Source organism: Tyto alba, unplaced genomic scaffold, assembly GCF_018691265.1.
Source record: "Tyto alba isolate M040663 unplaced genomic scaffold, T.alba_DEE_v4.0 Super-Scaffold_46, whole genome shotgun sequence".
Taxonomy (NCBI): Eukaryota; Metazoa; Chordata; class Aves; order Strigiformes; family Tytonidae; genus Tyto; species Tyto alba.
In genome coordinates, this window is record NW_024881322.1 from 16,003,738 (window position 1) to 16,023,994 (window position 20,257).

Below are 20,257 nucleotides of genomic sequence, written 5' to 3' on the forward strand. Positions count from 1 at the left end.
TTGCTGCGCAGCTCTGGGATGACAGAGGTATTTGCCTATCATGGCTTCTTCTGGAAGTCCGGGTTGAGAAAGGACAGCAGGCAAATGTGGTGCCCAGTTGTTCTGGGGGCTGAACCAGAGCCCATGAGACTCAAGAGAGTCTTTCCCCTCCACGACAGGATTTGAACCCTGCAGAAGCACCTGACAGTTGTATGAGTACTCAAAAAACTTCATTCAAATGGTACAAATGGCTAAAACTTCCATGTTCAATCTAAAACTACAGTTCAACTGAGATAAGTGACTCTCACAGGGTACAAATTATGTCTTGATTTAAGATGGTCTGTTTGCTGAGTCTGCAGAATATGAAGACAGAATTCTCCTAACCAAGCTTTTGCAGGCTGGCTATGATGAGTTTCTTTTAAGTTTAGACCTCTAGAGCATCCCCTAACTACTTTCACCATGGTTGCAGTCTCCAATTGTTTTCAGTACTTCTTTATATGGTTTGCAACCTCGAGGTTTTCCAGAGGTGTTCAGTACTTCCAGAGTCCTGGAGCTCTTCTGTGAGGGCATTTTTATAATGCTCTCATCTGATAAAGGAATGATTTGATTTCTATCTTGCTGTCTGGCATCCTTTTGTGAAGCCTGTATGATTCTGATGCATGTTATCAAGGTTGTGCTTTTGCTATTGATTGGAGTCTTTGCATTTCACTTAGTTCATATTTATAAATGATAATCTGGACAACACTTGTTCTTGTGTGAAATCTGTGATATTTGGTATCTTTCTTAAATCCTCTACCTTGGTTTAACAGAGAATTCCAATTGACATATTTTTAAAGAAGACACCACTTTCATCTGTGCTGAAGGAGAATTTTAAAAATTGTTATTGAAATAACTGTAAAATAAATAAATAAATAGATAAAAGAGAGAATTAAATCCTTTTTCCCTCAACATAAAAAAACCTAAAAAGGTGATCTGTAGATGCGCCACCAACACTCAAAGAAGCAGAGCCCATAGTTATCAAGATGACATGATTCCTAAAAGCAATCACACTATGTCTGTGTGACAGAGTTTTGAATGTCTGTGGCCTGCAATACGAGATACAGATTTATCTGTACAGATACAGGGAGAAAGGGGGAGGAGGGAAAGTGACTGTGGTCCCTCATCCCTGGGACCTGGGGATGCCCCTTGTCGTCTTCCACATAGGGGCTCCTTCTTAAAGTTCATTAAATTCAATTACATTGTAGGACAGCTACAAGGAATGTGTTGCAGGAGATGCCCTTATGCTGTTTCTTTCTCTGAGAAGGGCGGGTTTGGGGGGGCCTGAGTGCAGGGCATGCCAAGAAAGGCTTCCTGAGGAATAGCACTGGATCATTGCTCAGCTCCAGCAGTCCCAAGCAGGGAGTCACATTGCCGTGCACAGTTCAAAGCAGCTTTTATACAAGAACAATTGCAATCTGTGGCCAGTTATCCTTTGAAACTTTTCTTTCACAGTATGGTAAAAATTTTTCTATTAGCAATTATTTGGACCAACTTTATCTTTGAGAGATGCAGCTCTCTTTTCTCTGTTAGGCATCTTTCTATACTTGCTGCACTAGAAAATGCAGCAGAATAAATACTGTTTATAAGCCTATGGAGTTTATGGTATGGTTGGGAGCTGGGAAAAAAAATGCTTTGCCTGTGCCTTGCCAACTCTGTGATAGCATAAAGCTGGAGACAGACATTAAAACATTCACTGAGAGAATGCAAAACAGACCTGACAATATTTTGCACTTACCAGAGGCTTAATCAAGTTTGGAGAGGTAAATATATTCATAGCTGCTTTCAGAAATGTCTACAATGAACTCAGCTGTGCGCAAGTACTTAGTGCTTTCAATTCTTAAACTTCAAAGAAAGGAAATAGCTCCACAGATATTCAGAACTAAACACTGCCATCCTTGCTTTTATGAACTATTATTTTACTGCCTAGCAAGTATTATACAAGTCATGATGAATTTAAGTAGCTGATTCTTGCTGTCTATAACTTAACCTCAGTAGTTTACAATTACACCAGACAGGATTGCAGATTTCAGCTGACACCTAACCTAATTCCTAAAACATTGAAGCCTATCAAATGCTGGGGGGGAATTCTCTGCGGAGCAACTCATCCAAAAATAGCCTTGGCATGAGGCAAAACTTGAGCATTGGGAACAGCATCTTGCCCTAATCTAACATCCACACAACAGCTCTGGAGCAGTGGGAAATTCTGTAACCACATCGTGACCACTACGACAGTGTATAGGTTAGAGGAGCAGCCGCAGCATCTTGTTCCATGTGAAACAAGAAGCGGAGCCAAACATAGCCTATAATCATCCATAAGGGGATGCTTAGGACAAGTTGACTTGGCCATGGTTAGTTGGTTGTGTTTTGAACATTTGAAATGGATTCCTTTTCTTTCAAAATAAAACATTGTGGATGGACTTGCTGTCCACGTAGCCAGGACAGTACTCTGCTAGGTAGGTTTAAAAACATAATTCCACCACAAATCTTGATTATGTTGTTCTCCATTTCTGCAAGGAGAAGAAAAGCAATTTTATTTGCTTTAAGTAACGTACCTTAGATTATACCAACTGCTCAATACACCTGTGTATGTACGTTGTATTACAAGCGGACCCACGCTTCAAAAATGTGGTGGTCACTTGTGTGTGTTTTCAAGGTGGATTCCTTTTGTCCCCTTTTGTTCTGCTGATAATTTTCTCTCTGTATGTATGTATTTGTTCAGATATCACAGAACAACCTGTTGTCCAAACAAACTTAAATGACTGTCTTGTTACTTGAGGAAAATACCATGTTTCATATAATCTTACTACCTTTCATGCTACTTGTAGCTTAGTTTCCTGAGGTGATGAGGTTAATGTAACCATGCACAGTGTGCATATGTTTATGTGTATGTATAACTTGAGTCAGTCTCCTCCCAGAACCTTTGGTCCTGCTGGCCCACCAGCGCAATGTTAACAAAGACATGACAGCCTCAGATATTTTAAGTTCCTCCATCTAGGCAAATAGGCAAGAAGCTGGTGAGGCAAAACCCCCCATGAACTCTTCCACTGAGAAGGCTAGAGCATGGATGCCCTGAACTCTCTAGTCCTGAGGAAACAACTGGAGTTTGAATCTAATTAGGCACCAGAGAACACCACTGCAAGACAAAACCAGAGTAAACCAGACTCCATCACCTCCACAGCCCCTGGATGAATTGGGTATTACCCAGATATGGGTTAAGGTTTAGGTTACCTCTTGAAACATGGTCATTGCCATGTTCCTTGCTCAGGGGACACCTAACCCAATATTTACATCATTGAAGCCTACAGAACATTCAAGGAAAATTCCTGGCAGTGCAGCTCACCGCAAAGTAACCTGTATTAATGAAGCTGTGGAGCCCTTCTGTAGGACCAAGGGCCATCACGCTTTACAAATTAACCTCTGATGGTACATGCCCCTTTCTTTCCTCTATATTTAAGGCGCTCAGTAATCTGCTACCTACACAATGACTAACAGTTACAGGATGTTCCAAGCTGTGCTTGTGGATTCAGTGGTGAGGGAGGAGAGAGCAAAGCTCGTTGACCGCTGTTTGCTTTAGCTGCTGACAGCTACTATTAGCTTAGGTCCATGGATAGCTCATGCAGGATACTCAACTCCTCCTTTCACCCTTCTTTGCTCTTAGTCCAGGAAGCTGCCTACAGTATCAAGGCTACAGAGGCCCTGTGCGTAAGCCAGTGTGTTGAAATGCCCTTTTCCCATTTCCTCAATCAGTAGGCATCAGTGTACCTTTTCTTGCGCTATTAGGCTGTTCCACCTACAGTCAGAGGCCACGCTGGCTGTTCAGCAGCATGGCTGACCCATCTGCAGGCAGCCAAAGCTGGGAAAAGAGCATGTAAGAAGTCCTGCCAATTCATCAAGTGGCATTGCTTCCTGACACCCAACTGGCTGCAAATTGCTCTATCTTTCTAAAATGATGACTAAAGTTAGATCAGCAGATGTGGTCTTCCATACACTCTACTTTCCTCATGGAAACGCCTTGTTCCTATAACAGCATTGCCTCCAGCCAGAAGGAAGTGTCCTGGGCCTTGCAAATCACAGAATAGCTCCAGTTGGAAGGGATCCATGAGGATCATCGAGTCCAACTGCCTGCTCCTTGCACGACTACCTAACATTAAACCATACAACTAAGAGCATCGTCCAGACACAGCTTTAACTCTGACAGGCTTGGTGCTGTGACCACTTCCCAGGGGAGGCTGTTCTAGTGACCAACCACCCTCTCAGTGAAGAATCTTTTCCTAATGTCCAATCTGAACCTACACAGCTTCATTCCATTTCCTTGTGTCTTATCACTAGTCACTAGACAGAGGACATCAGCACCTTCGCCTCTGCTACCTCCCTTGAGGAAGTTGTAGACTGTGATGAGGTCACCCCTCAGTCTTATCCAAGCTGAGCAAACCAGCGGACCTCAGCTGCTCACTTAACCTTGGCAACACTTCCAATGTAGGTGGGCCATCATCTTCATCATTGTATGCTTCCACTTCCAGAGCCTTTTACTTATTGTACAAGGGAAGATTAGAAATTAAATATTGCTTTATGATAAGCACAACTTGCATTCTTTGAACAAGATACACTAAAATTAGATAACCAAACAGCACACAAGATAGTCCCTTACCAAAATTTCAAATGAGTGTTGCCGCCAAGAGCTATAAGAGTGTCAGAGGACAGCAAGAACAAGGCTGCTTCATGAGAGAGGATAAGCCAGAAGGCACGGGTGACTCCAATGCAAGTAATGCCCTCACCAGCTAGAGTGCCATCCCACAGGGCACAAACAGGGTGGGGGTAACATGCTCCAGTGACAATCCCCTACAAGGCAAGCTGAAGGATATGGTCCAGGGGACATTCCAGGGTCCAGTCACAAGCAGCAGCAGACCAAGCTATAGGTCCACCCAGGCAACCAGATCAGAAACAGAACTGAGCACAAGCATGCCCACAACAGAGTTCAGGCAAGATCTAAAGGCCCAGGACTGGCAGAGAGTCTGTGTGGAGACTCAAATGAGGCTGGTCTGGGCTATTAAGGTCTTTTAGTGCCTTAAGGGCACTGAAAAAAAACCTTGAAAATTTGCCCCTAGCCAGGTATCAGGTTTTTACTGCTGCTCACACAGTTTCCTGTTTGCTCGTCTGTCTGTCCATCTATGCCCTCAGAAGTAGCTTCCACACAAAACCTCCTGTGGTCCAAGACTAACAGTATGATGGAGGAATCACGATGTGCACCTGCACCAAGGAAAAACCACTATTGATACAATGGATGGAGCCACAGACGGTGACACCAGTTAGGGAAGAATGATCCAAAGGTGATGGATCACCACCGAGCACTAGAAACCACCCTCAGGACAAAGGTAAAACCATAAGTGATCAAAGAGTATCTGCTAATTGATCAGCTTATTAGTTCAAAGACAAGCTGGCCTGTACACCCAGGTTATCTTGCAGTGGAAGCAGTGTGCAGGTGGGAGGAAAGGGGGAATTGGGTGAAGAGCACATGGACACACATGTCTTGCTGGGTCTCAGTGTTAGAACCTGTCCAGGGCTCCTTCCCACTCCAGGGAGATAGGCAGTGCTCCCAGGACCTGCCACTCCACACAGAGCCAGCCTATTCCATGACAGATAGCACAGCCAGGGCAGAGAAAGCAGCAAGAAATAAACCAAATTTGATTGCCAGTATTGTCCCCCAAATGATGGATGCCCAGCCACAACATGCCCAGGTACTCCAATCTCCAAAGTCAACAGGAGGGCAAGAAAATTGCCATGAAAATGAGTTTACAAGCTGGGCTTTGATACCTTACCAACACAGAGTGAGAAATTACACCTACTGAATGCCTCCCACATCCTGAAGCATCATCACAAGATTCTTCTTAGTGTTTGAACATTAAAACTATCATAGGGTAAAGTGGTATTGCTGTGAGGTTAAAAGGCAGAGCAGGAATTAACTTTTTGACAATATCATATTCGTTTGATGATAAAAAATCTTTGCTATCTCAGACCTGTGCTTGACAAAACCATACATCTAAACGGACTATTTTTTTTTTTCAGAATAGACATCTTTGTTGGATCTTTGTTGCCATGATAGCTAATGGTACAAAAATATTTGTGAGAGTGCAAGCACTGGAAAGGCAGAGAAAAAACTTTGCCATTTAATCTGTTAGGAAATTTCTATAAAGATGCTACATAGAGCAACTGTAGAAGAAATTTGTCTTTTTTTCTTGTTATGATGTGACATAGTGTGGGGTCATTCTGGGTTTGCCTGTAAGCTTATCAACAGTATCTCATCCTTTAGGAATCTCTGCTACAGTTTTGGTTGAAGCACCTTTCTGGAAAAGAGGACTTTTGAGAAAGAAAAACAGTTCTACAAGATGACCTAATAGTTGAATAATCTTTTCCCTTTAGGCAAAGCATGAAAGAACATGAAAGCTACGAAACGGTGGTCAGAAGTAACAGGAAATACGTGTCCTGAAGGGTGGTACATGATAGAGCCCAAGGGTCACTCAAAAAAATATCACCAGTTATTTGCCCCTTCTAAAGCTGGGGTCTTTGGAGATTCACACTCCCAGTTTCTTTACTTTATTCTCTTTGAGACACACACACATTCATTTACACACACATAGTACCAGGATCTACAAAGATATGTACTGCTGATGGAAAATAAATGGCAGTATGGAAACCCTAGTGATCCAAGAAATTTCCTGTTCTTATTTGAGGGTATGTTACTGAACTGACAGACGCTCCCTTCAGTTATCTACCATACATATATTGCCCAAAGATGCACACATTATATTCCACTTTGTTGGACATGGGTTTCCTCAAGATGTCTCTACAAAGCTAATTCAGCATAATGACAGTGGACTGTAAAGACCATCACTTAGACAGGACAGTATTACTTTACATTTTATTTAATGGAACCTTGTTAGCTCACTGCCAAGGGACACGTAAGCAAATCATCATTCATTAGGGAAGCTTGAGTAACATCGTAAGCTCTAGGACCCAATTTTGATTAAGAGTCTGAAGTTACCTCTGGGCACATAGCCAGTGTTTCTTCAGATCTACAGCAGCATAGAAAGAGTAGTTTTTCCTGAAGCTGTTTTTGTATTCTTCTGCTCTTTAGCTGTGTATTCAAATACAGAAATTCACATGAACCTAATACCTGAGCAGTGTCTTTCTTAATAAAAAACAATTATAGGAAGTAGGTCAAACGCCAGTCTCATTTACAACTTCATTGACTTCTGTGGGGGGATTAGTGATCTGCCAAGGACAAAAATTTGGCTCCACATTTCCAGAAAGGGTTATGGTTAGGAAACCGGAAACTGTGTAACCTTTGTGCAAATCATCAACTGTTTAAGTAACAGAACTGCTGGTGTACAGAGTGTTTTTGGACTATGTCCGTGAGACTGGTTGTCAACCTTTTCAGAGAACAGCATCGCATCATTCCTATCCTTGAACTGGAATGCAGAAAAATGCAAAATCCTCAGAACAGACTGCCTAGTATATGGGGTAGGGTAAGGGGAGTCAGACTCTGGCTTTCCTGAGACACAGCAGCAGCAGCAGCATCCTCCTTACCGTTACAAGTGATCTTGGTAGTCTGGGGGATCAGATGGCTTGTGCCAGCTACCAGACACATTCAGAAGGGAGTCAGAGCATCCTGCAGAAAAAAAACATATTGCAGGAGGGAAACTGGCTGGCTTTCATAGATGCAAATGGGTGGACAGACTGAAGATGGCTGTAGGGGAAGATCTGTGCTGTGGGACCACCACACAACACCTGAGTCAAAGGGACTGCAAGAACAGCTCTTGGGAGCAGGACTCTGGGTGGGCTGGTAGGGGCTACCATAACATCAGGAAGAGAAGGTGCATGAAGCTTTTAAGTGGAGAGGATTTGTGGCTTTGGGAAGAGGGCAAGGGATGACAAAGGATGAAATCTCACCTCAGGTGCCACGGTCAGCAGTGAGACTAACAGCTCTCCAGTTTGGAATTAAACAACTGGCAATCTGCGCTTGCAGCCCAGAACCCACCCGTGCCCTGGGCTGCAGCCAGAGCAGGGGGGGCAGCAGGGCCAGGGAGGGGATTCTCCCCCTCTGCTCCGCTCTGGGGAGACCCCCCTGCAGTGCTGGGGCCAGCTCGGGGGCCCCCAACAGCAGAAGGACACGGAGCTGCTCGAGCGGGGCCAGAGGAGGCCACGGAGATGCTGGGGGGGCTGGAGCAGCTCCCCTGGGGGGCCAGGCTGAGAGAGTTGGGGGGGTTCAGCCTGGAGAAGAGAAGGCTCCGGGGAGCCCTTCGAGCGGCCTCCCAGGGCTTAAAGGGGGGGCAGGAGAGGTGGGGAGGGACTCTGGATCAGGGGGTGGGGATGGGACGAGGGGTGAAGGTTTTAAACTGAAAGAGGGGAGATTTAGGTGAGATGTAAGGAAGAAATTCTTCCTTGTGAGGGTGGTGAGGCACTGGAACAGGTTGCCTATAGAGGTGGTAGATGCCCCATCTGTGTAAACGTTCAAGGTCAAGTTGGACTGGGCTCTCATCAACCTGATCTAGTTGAACATGTTCCTGTCCCCCCGCTGGGGACCTTGGAGTAGATGACCTTTAAGGTCCCTTCCAACCCAAACTATGCTATGATTCTCTGAGCCAGAAATCTTGTAATGACAAAGCATCCGGAAGACTTGCAGCAGAAGGGTTTGGGATTGACAGGTCTTAATGAGTCTCCAAAGCTGAATAACTCAAGAATCTCAAAAAACCCAAGTGTTTAAATAGTCTTAAAGTCATCTTAAAGTTTGTCTGACTTACGGTGAGACCTGAAGACCACTGCTACACGTGTGTTGGCCCATCATGAATTGCTTTAAAGGTTGATAGTCTTCTCTGTGTGAAGGGAAAGCTTTCAAATAGGTCTTTAACCTATCTTGGCTATGTCCTAAAAGACGTAGCCAGTGCACATGCTCAGTGCAGTGAGGTATGAGTATGCTCAGAAATTAGTTCAGACCTTGATTTGGGAATTGAACCAAGGCACAGAACTGAGAACACCGGACACAAGAGTAGCCTGAACAAGGAGACCATGCACACAAGCATAGCACATCCTCATGGAGGGACAGACAAAGAACAGACACTGCTGTCTCTCAAATGCCTTTGCATCTGACTGACAGAAAGTGTATCTCCACTCAGATGCAGATAGTTATATATTACCCTGGCTTGTGTCATGTCTAAGACACGGTGGCTTGGACAAGGTCTGATGAGGATGCTATAGATATGGTTCCTAAGAAACAAGTATAAGAAGTCCCAGGAGCAAACCTGACCAGCAGACCCTCAGTCATGGCTTGTTAATTCATGTTCTTGTTCTGTTTTGGTCTATTGCGATCAACTGTCCCCAAGGTCTGAGGTAGGGAATCTCTCTCACGAGCCATTATGCAAGACACTGCACTAATTTTAGTTCCTTTCACTCTGTACTACACTCTCAAACTATCCCAGCTGCTCTTGTACCCTGAAATATTTTCATGTGTCCTCATGCCATTTATCAGGATGTGAAACAAATGCCCTCAGATGGACTATATGCTCTGGTAGAACACAACACAGCCTTCACATTAGTTCTGTCACTCTGAACACAAAAAATGACAGCTTGCAGTCAGAAGGGCATTGGATGGTTTACGCTCTGATGACTAGGAGTGTGGATGTCTCTCTGCACCTGCACACTTGCCCTTAAACAGGCAGAGTTGCAAGGCCCTTTGGAAGGAAGAGATGAAAAGTTGCATGGAGATGGTGCAAGTCTCCATCAGTTCTCTCCTCTCAGAGGGCAGATGCACTTCCTGCAACTTTGGAGGTTTCTCTGTTATGAGGAGACATTGAAGTTGGCAATTCAGCTCCATGTTTTCTAAAAATAATTTAAAGGAAGTATTTCCCAAGTTTCCCTTCTTTTCTACTTTCCTGATACCCCACATTGAGGACGAGACCTTTGACTAGCGACAAGTCACAGGGGATACTGGCAATTTTCCTGTTCTGAGTGAGGAGAACCATTTCTTTAATGATGACCACAATGCGACCAGGACTAGTTCCTTCCTAATTTATTTGTCATTGAGTGCAGCACTCAGAAACTATATGTTGTGGTGCTTAGTGCATTCCTGTGACAGGTATATCAACTCCCAGTCACGTGGTAAGAGCTTTACAGAGGGATTGCAGTGTATGTGTTCTGAATTGCATTATTATGCACATACACACGTAAATACATTACATTGTTTTTGTGATCATAATTAAGTTGTCTATGCAAAGCAGACACCAATCTCACATTCACGCACCAGGGCAGAACTTCCACCACAAAAACAGATCAGTCAGGTGTTGCGTAGGGTTGCCAGGTTCCCAAAAGACCGTAGCTGTAACAGTTGGTGTCTCAAAAACACCTTCTACATATGTTGGCTTCCACCTTTCGTGCACTGCTGCCTGTATATGTGTTTATGCGCACAGAGCATGCCCTGTGTAAGCAAGTACTGTGAAGGGGAACACATCCCTTATGTGAGTACACGCATCCAAGTGCAGAGGATTTATATAGAAAAGCAAGTATCATTAGGGCCACTCATTGCCATTGGACTCTAACTAGTAAAGTACATTTATAAAGTAGCAGAATACCGAAGAAAAGTCTACCCAGTGGGATGGAGAGTAACCCATTTTAGATCTACTACTTACACAAGAAACACATAAATACATGAATACATGAATGTGAACACAGGTAAAGAATGATGTTTTATGGATCATTCTTTAATTTCTGCAGAGTTTAAACGAAGATACCTTTTTTTTGCTCATTGAAGTCTTCTCCTCATATATAGATTTTTTAAAATTATTTTACCCAAGTCTGTGCATCATTTCCTGTAGCAGAAGCTGAGCAGTTTGAATACATCTGCTTGCAAACCTTGAAGAGCTGAAAAGCCAGCAATATTTCTTTTTTTTTTTTAATTATTAAACCTGACTGAAAATATTCTATTGAGACCTTTTTTTTTTTTTTTCCTTTATTGGAACTGCTAAGGGCATGTAAACACACATGAACTTAACTACGTTCAACCCTTTGCAAAAGAAAAGCCTTAAAATTCTGTCTGTGAAAGCATGAAAATCCCATACACTTTATTCTTATATACATGCCCATATATCCACCAGAAACTTTGGCTCATCCTCTTTACAAGCAATTCATTATTTGAGCCTTTTGATTAAATGATCTGTGAAAGATCAGTGTTCCAGCGTCCCAATGCTTTAATAGAGATTTAATTGTATCTTTTGGGTAAGTGCCAAAGTGATGGATGGAGTTATCACAAATTACATTCTTTCCAAGTGAAAACACCACCTTTTTGCTACACTAAGCAGCACCAAACTGGCCGAGTAATAGTTAAGTGTTGTTAAAATAAAGGAGCTGATACAAGCAAAATCCCCAAAGTCCTGAGTTTGCATTTGCCTTTTGTGAGGACAGTTCAGAGTCCAAATATTGAGGAACTGAGGTTTAAAATATAATCAGGTCAGAGGTATTATATTGGGTATTTCTGGTGCAGATCAAAGGGAATTCTAAAGAGCTCAATTAATCCTTCTGTCTCAACACGATGCCTTCCCCTGCATAAGCAAAATCCTGTGGGCCGGTGTTCATTATACTAAGGTGGTGTCTTTTTAATGGCCAGTTCACAGCTACTACTGAGGATGTGCTGGAAAGACCATGAAATATGGATTATTTTGCATGAGATGGTAGTTAAACATAAGGTATTCTCTCCTAAACTATTCTATACTGTACCGGTTCTTATTAATATACAAACATGCGATTTTCTTTCATATCCCTTTTCTCTCTTGGAATTCAATCCTCTATGGAGATGGCATGCAGGTGGTAGGCAGGTAGGGCTAATGAAAATGATGCCGGATGCAAATATATTGTTACTGAATTTCTGTTGTACAAAAGAATCTGTTTTTCTATGCAAACTCATGAAGATGTCCAGAGATGTCTCCTGTGCATGAGCACTTACTTCACTGGGAAGAGGCTGTCACAGGTGTGGCACACCCGTGTGAGCAGAAACTGGGAGAACACAGCCCCGGTGACATTCAAACACCCGTGAAAAGGTGCAACCTCCCCCAACACTTCCCTCCTGCAGCACAAAGTGGGGCAGATTCCCCAATTCTCCCTGCCCCCCAGCAGCACACACCAGCCCCATGGCATGCCCTACAGCTCCAGCTACTGCTTCTGGCAGGCCCCCTCATCTACGGTCTGAGCAAAGGCAACGTCAGGAGACAGCAGAAGAGGCTTGGCACATCCTTGGATGAATTTTCATTGTCTTCTTGCAGATATTTTATATCCTGCCTTCCGCTGGAGTAAGCAGAACACTGCTCAGCTCAGTCTTACAACAGGCATCCCATGCCCCAGTCCCTGGGCCCTTCCTGATATTGGCCATAAACATCTCCTCAGCTTTTGAGGACTGCATGTTCTTGTCATAAGAATCAAAACATATGAGCCTCTGCTAATTTAACACTTAAAGAAAATAATACATACATACTTATTTTTATCTTCTTTCTCTGTAGTACAACTATCAGAACAAAGGAAAAGGTTCCACTATCTCACAGGAACTGTCAGATCACTGTGAGCCAGAGTTTGGCAATTTCTAATATATAAATTCCTCTATTGCTTCTAAACCTTAAAACAATATTAACAAACACATCAGGGTTTGTAGATATTAATTTTTCTAGATCCACAGATTTCAGTCTCTTGCAGAACCTGTATGTTACCAGAGAGCCTGTCCTCTCATCTTTGAGGAAGTACCTCCACGCTTGCTACCACCACAGCTCTCCTAAGGTCTAGGGGCACCACTGCTCATTGCTGTATTTCAGGAAGGCTTGTTCTGTCTTAAAAAGATGCAAATTAGTTAATCAGCGTTGGAAGTTGGACAGCTAGTTATAAACTTCTTTACATAGTCTTTGGCTGTCTTGTACTATCCACATGAGACAGACAGATCTAACTATGATAAAAAAATCTGACCTAAGGCATCAAAGACATCGTTGTTGATTGAACTAAGACTGGAGTTCCAGACTGGAGTGTCAGAAGAAGTCTGGGGTGGGAGGAAGGCTACAAGAGCTGCGTCCTCAGCTGATGTCATGTCACCAAGCCCGAGAAGAAAGCCTAGTTCACATACAACCCTTTGTATAGGCACATTCTAGCTGCCAACTTTAAACCCCAAGGATTTACTTTAACTGCCTCTCCATTATTATAGGCTCTGCAAAAGCACACTCTGTAATGGGATCCCTGAAAGAAACTCCAAAGGGAGAAAAATCCCAGCATATTTTTGCTTGCGTTCACAGACACAAGCAAAGACCAAGCAGGCCATATGCTCTAAGTTTGACACCTCTCATCCATCAAACCTGTTAGTCCCTCTAGTTCTTTATATACAAATCAGAAAAACCACAGGCTGGGCAGACATGAAGCTTCCTGCCCAGGAATGTTTGGGCTGCAGAGGAGTAAATCCTGGCAGCGGGCAAGCAAAAGTTAGCACTTGAACAGAAGTCTGAGATCTGGGGCTACACTTGTCATTTGAAGAGTTCAGTGTTTTTAAGTATGTCTGAGAAGAAATGGAGGTCAAACATCTTTCAGGTATACCAGTAACTCCACTGAGAGCTCTGGGTTGTACCAATGTAACCAAGAACACCCTTCTAATTATACATGGTAAGTAGAGCAACTAGAGGCTTCACTTATCCTCACTAAAGCTTAGAGAATACCAACTAAAAAGTCTGTTTGTTCCTAAATGAGGTGGAGTTTCTGTGTTATTTGTCATCACGTGTGACAAAATAACAGAACTGCTATAATTTTGCAATTATAATATTATCATTTTACCTGGAATTCCTTTGAGGACCCCACCTCTCAACTTACTTTCTGCTGGAGGGGAATTACAGTCAGTACAGTCGGGTATAGTTTGATGCAGTTCAAGACAGAAACTGCTTTTTTTTGTTGTGTTCCCAACCTAAAGTGTCTCATCAGTGGACTCTGTGAAGTATGAGCAAACACAGGTGGGAATAAGCTTTGATTAATTAGTTGGTAGATGCCTTCATTTAATAGTTTGCATGGTATATCCCAATAACGAGATACCTGAGTTTTAACAGAAATTGGGAAAATAATATGAAGTCAAACTTAAAACTAAACAACAGAATGCTAACCAGTAACTTATTTTTTTTTTACTAGATGACCTCCAGAGATCTGTTCCAACTTAAATTATTCTATGCTAATGATTTCTTCTATGAGTTTTGGGTTCTGCCATATGCATTCAAAAACACAGATGAAGAACCACAGTGTTTCAGCCTTACCCATATTCTTTAGCTCCTCACTCAAAAAGCTCTATCAAAACTAGCAAGGTTGTTGATGGAGTGAAATCCCACTCGAGGTAAGAGTGCCACAGAATCCAAAATTTATTTTATGCTGTTAAAATGCAGATATGTGTATCTGTGCACCTCTCCATGCTCCATGTTTGGAGATTGTCAAGATGAAAGTAGGCGTGTGTTACCTTTCAGGTACAGTCTGTGACTAAACACGTTTCCCCAAAGAAGCCAACCCAGTTTGCCATGCCTGTTACCCATGACTGCAGCAGAGAGATGTCTTTTGGGTTTCATCCAAAGCCTGTGGAAATTGATGGAAAAAATTACCCACTTCCAAAGGTGTTCTGAGAGAGTTTTCTGCTGCTTTGTAGTATGAATAATATTTTAAAGTATCACACTTGAGGCAGATAATCATTAGGACATTCACTGCTTTTTTGGCTGTACAAGAAGAATACAATATTTTGGCATTGTTTTAATAAATCATAGATGGGTTGGGGGAGGTATAAAAGGAAGGACACAAGGAAATACCAGATGAGAGAAGTGGTCAGAAATGAAAAATTTCTTCAGAATTGCTGTTGGAATTTCTTTTTGAAGATGAAGAGAAGTGATCATACTGTTTTTGTCCTTGTGCTTCTGCTGAAGTATTCCCTTTAAAGCACCACTTACTTCACAAAGGAGAGGTGCTTCACAGGTCAAAAACAGGACCAGAATGAGCAGGAAAAAGGTGAGAATGAGCAGGACCAGTTGTTCAGACTTGCACAGCAAAAAACCCCCAAACAAAACCCAAATAAAACACATGATTAAATATGTGAGAACTGGCTCAGCTCTTTAATAAGTTGTTTGGATTAACATACCCACAAAGAAGAAAGACACCATTAGTGTTTGCAGTATAAGTGCTCAACCTCCCCTCGCCCTGCACTGCTTCTTGAGAAAGGATGTCTCCACAGCTACCAAAGATGTGGCAAAGAGCTCAACCTGGAGAATGTTGAGGGAGATCTACTGAGATGGAAAGGTCTGAAAAACAAGAATGAGAGAATTACACGGGGGGGCCTGTCCTGTTCTCACAGCCACATGCCCCCAATTTCCTCTGCTTAACAATAGAGCACCCGAGGTCAGCGTGCCAATCAGCCACCAAAACAATCCAAAACAGCAAGCAGGAGGTTGCCCATTTCAATAATCACTTGAAAAAGGCTGTTAATCCTGTCAGAGGCATCCTTTCCTTTTGTGTAGTTTTGCCATGACATCACACGTTGCTGTGATCTGTCAGTCAGCACAGTCAAAACGAGTTCAAAATTTTCATGTCATGGAAATGTCACGCAATCTGTGCTACCTGAGAAGGTCCCCAACAGGCAGAAGTTGTACAATACTGTGTTACATGAAACTTGGTCATTCAGGCTTTGAAAGAAAAAATCAATAGATAAATGAACAGCCTGACGTGCCCTTGGATCAACTCTGCCCCACAACTCCCACTGTCCCCCTGGGGCAGATAAGGCTGGTCAGGTGCTGCTGAGCAGCCCCAGTGGGCATTGACCACTCAGGTCCTTGTTGCGCAGACCCTAGAAAGCAAGTGATGCTGTGGGTGGTATCTCTATCTGCTTTCAGGTCAACTGAAGAGCAGCATAGGCCTCTACTCAAAAGTTAAGGCTACCTGAGGGAATGCAATTGTAATTCATTATCAAATCTATAACTCTTCAGGAGCAACCCATTAATATCTCAACATATAGTATCAAACACTGAAGGATTATTACCATTAATCTTATAATTCTGCAGTCAGAAGTCATTTTTTTCAGTAAGTATAAGGTATGCCACTTTTTCCTCAAAGTTTCATGTACAAGAATCCCACACAGGCTTCATTCAGACCTCCCACACCCTGCAAAATCAGAGGTGCTCAAGAAATTGCATGTAAAACTCTGCCAGAATGCGTTACCTCTTTAGCATTTCCCCTTCATGGCTCCCAGCTGTGTTGATGGGACCCAGCTCTATAACACCAAAGCCTCTCCAGCTACCAGTTACAAGTGGCACGAAGTCACTTGTTCCCAGATGTCCTCTTCTCCACTTGGACTTTTTCAGTGACTGAGCACAACCTTTCCTTCTGGCTCACCTGCAGTAAGAGTCAAGGTTTTTCACCTCCTGAGCAGGGATCCAGAGAGGTTCTTCCCAGCAATTTCAACAGCATATTTTTCATCAGAGTAGGTTTTTACCCACAGAGTTGTCCATCTAACGCTTCCACTTAGATTTTTCTTTCTCTGGACTGTTGTACCTTCTATGTGATCAGAACCCAAATGTAAATAATCATTGAGCTGTGTTAGCTCAGCACAAAAGGTGACTTTGCCCATATCCAAACCAGTTTTGAGAAGGAAGTTTGCGTGCATGTTTACGATGCTTTTTGGCAGTGCATACATAGTCACTAATTATGATCCTCCTCCGTATCAGCAGTCTGCAGAAACAAGCTCTTTAGGCAGCGATGGTATTTCTCCTGTGTTGCCGGCATGAGTGTGATCAAATATATTCCTGGAGCACTGTGGTCTGACTTTTTTTCATAAAAGCAGCCAATGATCTTGGATCTCCCATCTGAGATATCTGACTTCCAGAGGGGAACGTCTGGAATTTCTGAAGAATCAAAACCCCATACACAGCATGTGTTTTGAACTGGGCACCCAAAACAACTGGTCACTTGGAAGTAGGCTAGCGTTTTCCGAACACTCCCAAATAGCTCTGCATATTCTGACAAGGAAGTGATGTGTCCACCAGAAAACTGCAAACTATTTAGAAATGCTAGGCACTAGAAAATAACAACATAAAAACAAAATGAAAAGAAAAAAAACCAAAAGCATGACAAGGCCAGTATTAGCTCTGAAAATAGAAGAAACTTCCAACTCACCCAGTTCAGCAGCATGTCCCTGGCAGAGCTGGGGTTAAGGGTAGCCCAGCCAGAGGTACAACACCAGCTCCCAGCAATCAGCCACGTCAGTATTTGCTGCCAAAAATCTCCTCTGGGATCATTATGCCTATATATGTGCTATTCTGCCCAGAAGGCCCCCAGTAAGGGACTGGGATTGAGCACTAAAGCAGAGGGGAAGGGGATGCCTCGCACTGACACTCGGAGCAGGGCACGATACCTGGGCTCCACCAACTGGTTACGGGCTCTGAGAAGTTTGACCTTTTATTTTAACTCTGGCTGAGTCAGGCCTTACGCTCACAGTTCGGCACTGGCTGAAAGCAGGCTCCGGACTGTGCGAAAGCTAAAACCAGAGCTGGGGAATTCTTGCCCTTGGCATGAACAGCTACCACAGCAGCTGGCCGAAAATATTATAATACATGGGAATCTGGCAGGTGGCTCAGGGCTGCATAGCTTTTGGGGAAATATTCTGTATTGCCCCAGAAAGCGGGAGACAAGAGAAAACACATTTTGCACATGCTGCAAAGTGATAAATAAAACATTTAAATAACATAAAAGACACCATCCATGTTTAACGTTAAATATAAAGTATAATACTATAAAATCCTCCCGTGTCCTGAGAGCAAAGCAAGATAACTCTCAGGGAAGGCATACCACGTACATACCACAAGTTCTCCAGATGGCATTGCAGTTCAACAGGAGATCACGCTGCTGAGAGTACTAGAGAAGGCACTTAGTGTTCTGTAGGCTCTGGAGCCCTGTTAGCAAGTGCCATTTTCCGTGAAGAAGATGAGGAAGGACCTCCTGTATGGGCAGGGTTACCACATGCCTTTGCAATGTGGACGACACTGTTTGAAGCCTTGTCTTTGACTTATCAGGTAATTCTACTTCTCCAGAACTATTTTGTCACTTGCAGATGTTGATCTTCTTTTTTTTTTTTTTTTTTTTTTTTTCCATCCTGCTACATGCCTCTTCCAGAGAACTGCAAATGCTTTTGAAAGAGAAGAGGAAAATAGTAACAAAATATTCTGAATATATGTACAAGCCATCAATTTCTGAAGAATTCTCTCCAGAACAAGTTTTCAGATGTTTTGGAATATTTTGCTGGCAGTGAAGATGTCATGCTCACAATTTAATACAATGATACACATGAAATCAGCATGATGCCACCATGTTTCGTGCTTGTACCAGCCCTGAAAAAAGGCAACTTTCTACATTGTTTTGAACAGAACATTAAAAATACACTGATTTAATTCTGTGAGTTTGTTTTGGCTCAGCCATGGGAATTTATAAGTAGTTACAACAACAACAACCTTTAAATATATCCTGGAGAAATGGATCCACCAAAAAGATGCATTCTTAATATTACTATCCTTTAGATGTATCTTCTTTTTTTTTTTTTTTTTTTCCCCTAAGCCATCTAGTTAGATTTAGATTAATACTAAATCAAATTCAATAGTAGATCTGTGTACAATCAGTAAACACTTTCTATCCATTGGTATATATGCATTTTTACAGATACATTTTTGCAGCTAGTCAGTAACTTCAGAGTTTCCATTGCCTAGATGATGCCTGCAAAGCTCGAGTCCCAGCCTATAAAAAGTGCTTCTGTATGTATATTTATTGACATGTGAGGGTTAATCTTAAACATCTTTAGTGAGAGCTACAGCTTTTTGGACTTATTTTACTGCATTTCTTGTTTCTGAAAAAAGTGAAGCGGCCCTTACCCAACAGGGGGGAAGAAGTTCCCAGTGTAAAGGCCCATGCCCATCCTCCTTGGCCACGTTACCGGCAAGGTGGAGCACACCCAGTCCTGCCACAGGCTCCACTTTTTAATGGTATTTGGATGCCTTGTGCTTCTGAGAGGACTTGCCTGTTGCGAAGGAGGCCCACGAGGCTCTCACACATCATTTGGCACTTGGTACAGGTACGTGAAAGATGCTACATAATGTTCTAGGTTCAAGTACAGGCTCTGTGATTCTTTTTTTCATTTTCCCCTCTGTTTTTCTTTTTCTATAAATGTTTCTGTAAAACCAATGCCTTTAAAATTACCACGTTTCACCACAAAAGTTGCAAACTCACTGAGAACCAAGGAAACGCTGCTTGTGATTTAACTGTTTGCCAGTAATTTGCTTTAATGTTTTAATCTTATATAAAGCTTCATAAAATAATTGTGTGTAACAGTGATTTTTTCAGACTTCTGATCAGTCCAGCTTGCCTGCTAAAAATGATGTTTGACTCACATCCTGGCAACAGTGTTTATTTGACATATGCTGGTGAAGCACTCTAAAAAACTGTACTCAGTCTATTCCAAATTTAGCCTTCTACATCTGTGTGCGTTAGTGTTTGGGTGAGTCTGAATTATCAGCATGTGTCAAGCGGGTGACACAAGCTGATCAGCACACCTTTCTTGTTTAATTACAAGATTGGTGCTGAAGAAACCTTCAGAGAGAAAATATATGTGTTCCTTGTGGGCTTTTTTTAGATCTGTTTATGTTGGGTAGCTTTGTGCTACAAGAAAATCCAAGTCACTTTAGACCACATCTATCCTCAGCCAAACTCCAATTACTTTTGTATTTCTCTCCAAATAAAACTACTTGCCATAAATCCAAACCTATTAAACATGTGCAGCTGTGAAGTCACATCCATTCCTACGCTCCGAAACGCTAAACCACAGGGCTAAAGTTCTTTTAAAGGGAGACATACCTGAAGACTATCCAGGGAGGGTAGAGGCTGGCCACATGTTAGATTTCATGTGGGAACGCATCAGCAGGATACTGCAAAGAGGGGAATTTCTCATTAAAAGTTGCCGTGGTAAGATGGCTGAATCTGTCTCCCAGCACACGATGGGTGCCGCGCAAGGAAAGTGGCTGCCAAGGAATGTCCTCCAGGATCACGACAGCTTCAGTGGGAGTGGAGGCATCAGGCTGAGGCTCCAGCCAAGCCCCGGGCTGGGATTGCGTATTGCTTACTGAAAGTTTTGTGCAGTTTCAGTCTGGTGATGCATTCCTCGCTCCTGCTT

The 20,257-nt window shown here is 42.8% G+C and overlaps 1 long non-coding RNA gene across 1 annotated transcript; it reads right to left on the reverse strand.

Annotated features, from left to right (window-relative positions):
• Nucleotides 1-15,141: 15,141 nt before the first annotated feature.
• LOC116960185 lies at nucleotides 15,142-17,772 on the reverse strand. Its single transcript, XR_004406245.2, has 3 exons — nucleotides 17,218-17,772; nucleotides 16,264-16,437; nucleotides 15,142-15,350 (listed from the first exon to the last, which is right to left on the reverse strand). It is a non-coding gene; the product is annotated as an uncharacterized LOC116960185 (long non-coding RNA).
• Between the last annotated feature and the right edge of the window lie 2,485 nt (nucleotides 17,773-20,257).